Here is a 2,689-nt window from a genome sequence, read left to right as displayed (position 1 = left end):
CCATAATTCAAAATGCTTATCCTCTCTATTTCTAGATTTAGCACTGTAGACAACATCTAACTCCCAGTGATGAAAGATGAGGCTTCAGCTCTCTTACACTACCCTCTACCTCTTTAATATGAATGTTTGAAAAGTTACACTATTATCTATTTCTTCTCTTTGTTATATCTGTAATTTTAAATAATATACTCATACTTCTGTTCTCATCAATGAACTTGAGTCAATTCACAGACTAACTTCTTAACATGTAAAATAAGTAACTGTACTGCTAACTTTGCTTCCACCTTTTCTCTCCCCACTTCCTCTTTCTGCCTTAGCAGCTATGCCTTGACTCTTACATCATGAAGGTTTTTAACATTTACATTCTCGTCTGTGACCTTAATGAAGTGTTTTCATAACTTTGCCTCTAGACGTAAAACTTGAAAACCAATAAACTACAGTTCTGTCAATATAACTGTAAATAGTATTCACGGCAGATCCATGCAGTGTGAAAGAATAACATTTCCTTCTATTGTTTCAGTGTCACCATACCTGGGCCATTCATAAGATAATATTCCCAAAAGCAAGATAAAATAAATTGTCTTTTCTTAAACTCTAGGTTGATTAAAATCATGCTATATTTGAATTTGCATCTTATTTGTATCTTGTTTTTTTTTGCACAGCTTTAGAGTTTACAGTTTCCTTCTTTTTGGGGGGCGGGCGAGACGACTGAAAAATAATGTACTTTATCATAACATCCCAAACATTCAGCTGCTTTTTTTTTTGTAGTGTAGAGATTTATTTATACCGATAGCACATGATCCAGCATAAAACCAAATCTCTTGAAATGTTTACTCCGTGACTTCCTAATTATTCAGGGACAGGGCTCATCAGCTAATCTCTTCACACACCAGGAGTCCAAGGTAGGAATTTCTTAAACCACAGGTATGACGTGGCTGCACAGTCTATACCAGGTGAATGATGTACTGCAGGTGCTCATTCCTCAGAGTGACTCTAGTTTGCCCTCCAATGGGTCTTTTAAGAACTGTGCTCTGGAAGTCAGCATCAGTGAAAATGGGGTCTGCACCTGGGAGCCTGGACATGGTCTCCAGGTTGTGGTAATGCCAGTGGTTCCTGTCTGAATTATTCTCAGAGACAAAGGGCTTCCTGGTTTCTGTCAGCCTCACCATCACGACTAGGTCCACTTCTCCCTCAATCTGTCCTTTACACCATGTTTTAGGATTCACTTTCTTCTTGGGCACAAACTGCCTGTTTAGCAGGATGGTAATTCCCAGGTCAGCACAGTAAAAAGGTAGCACCACCAAACAAAGAGAGCCAGTAGGCCAGCCTCCTGGGCAGGGTTCACCATGGTCCAAAACATCATGACAGCAACGTGGAGTGGTCAAAGTGCCTCCTGACCTTCACTGGCCTGTACTCCAGATTTTTCAGTTCCATTGGGTCTGCTGGCAGTGAGATGGGCTTGGCCACCACTCTAGACTAGCTCTGTGATCAACTTTAGCTTCCACTTCTGACGTTGGACCTGCCATGTCCTTGGGCCAAAGATAGCAATAGGAATGAGAAGCAGAAGCCACTAGAGAAAGGAGTCGTCTTCTGTTTCTGTGGCAATTGCTTCGGCTTAAGAGCTGCCACACCTACTGGGTCTCTAGGCCAACACTTGGGAGGAACATGCCAACTGTGATGATTAGTTATGCTTTCCTTTAGGATCCTAGACACCTGGGTTTCAGTCTTGGGTTGGCCCGGCACTAGCCCAAGGAGGCATAGGAAGTTACTGCATGTCTACAATCAAGTGTATAATACAGGAGTGCGGGAGGAGCCAGCCCTGGGGCTTTCATGAGGACAGAGTGCTAACCAGAGCGGGTACGCAACCAGGGCCTGATTCAGAGGCTCAGGGGGCAGTTCCAGAGCATATTGCAATGCCCATACTCACCGACCCTCCTGGGCAAAGTGGAGGGCAGGGACAGGGCAGCTTTTCCTAGGTACATAGGGCATACCTGGATGAGTCCTCACCTGGGCACAGGACAACCCCAAGAATGTTCCTCCTGATGACACCGGCCTGGTGCCCACCCTGCACAGCAACAGCCCTAGCCTTGTGGCCTGCAGCCCCAGCCCTCAGATATTCAGCTTCCTAATCATACTATGTATTACATGTAGTCTTCTTTCATTTTCTTAGACATCCTTTCCAAAGCTCTTTCTACCTCCTACTCAAATCTAGAGCTATTACCGAATTCAGCATATCAGTAATAATCACTATCTTTTTAACTTTTATTTTTTTATTGAAGTATAGTTGATTTACAATGTTTCAGGTATACAGCCAAGTGACTCAGTTACACATATATGTATCTGTTCTTTTTCAGATTCTTTTCCATTATAGGTTATTAAAAGATACTGAATATAGTTCCCTGTGCTATATAGCAGGTCCCTGTTATTTATCTATTTTATATATAGTAGTCTGTATTTGTTAATCCCAAATTCCAAATTTATCCCTCCCCCTTTTCCCCTTTGGTAACAATGTCTTCTGTATCTGTGAGTCTATTTCTGTTTTGTAAATAAGTTCATCTGTATCATTTTTTTAGATTCCTCATATAAGTGATATTATATGATATTCTCTAAAACCATAACAAAAATAAACTCAAAGTGGATCAAAGACCTAAATGTAAGACTGGACACTATAAAACTCCTACAGGAAAAC

At 41.5% G+C, this 2,689-nt stretch overlaps 1 pseudogene; it reads right to left on the bottom strand.

The window, feature by feature from the left end:
• Window positions 1-882: 882 nt before the first annotated feature.
• Window positions 883-1,434, bottom strand: LOC136119385 (surfeit locus protein 1 pseudogene; annotated as a pseudogene).
• Between the last annotated feature and the right edge of the window lie 1,255 nt (window positions 1,435-2,689).

This window comes from Phocoena phocoena, chromosome 2, assembly GCF_963924675.1.
Source record: "Phocoena phocoena chromosome 2, mPhoPho1.1, whole genome shotgun sequence".
In the NCBI taxonomy this organism is placed as follows: Eukaryota; Metazoa; Chordata; class Mammalia; order Artiodactyla; family Phocoenidae; genus Phocoena; species Phocoena phocoena.
Note: the sequence above shows the minus strand (reverse complement) of the source record. Positions and strands in the feature narration are given on the sequence as shown.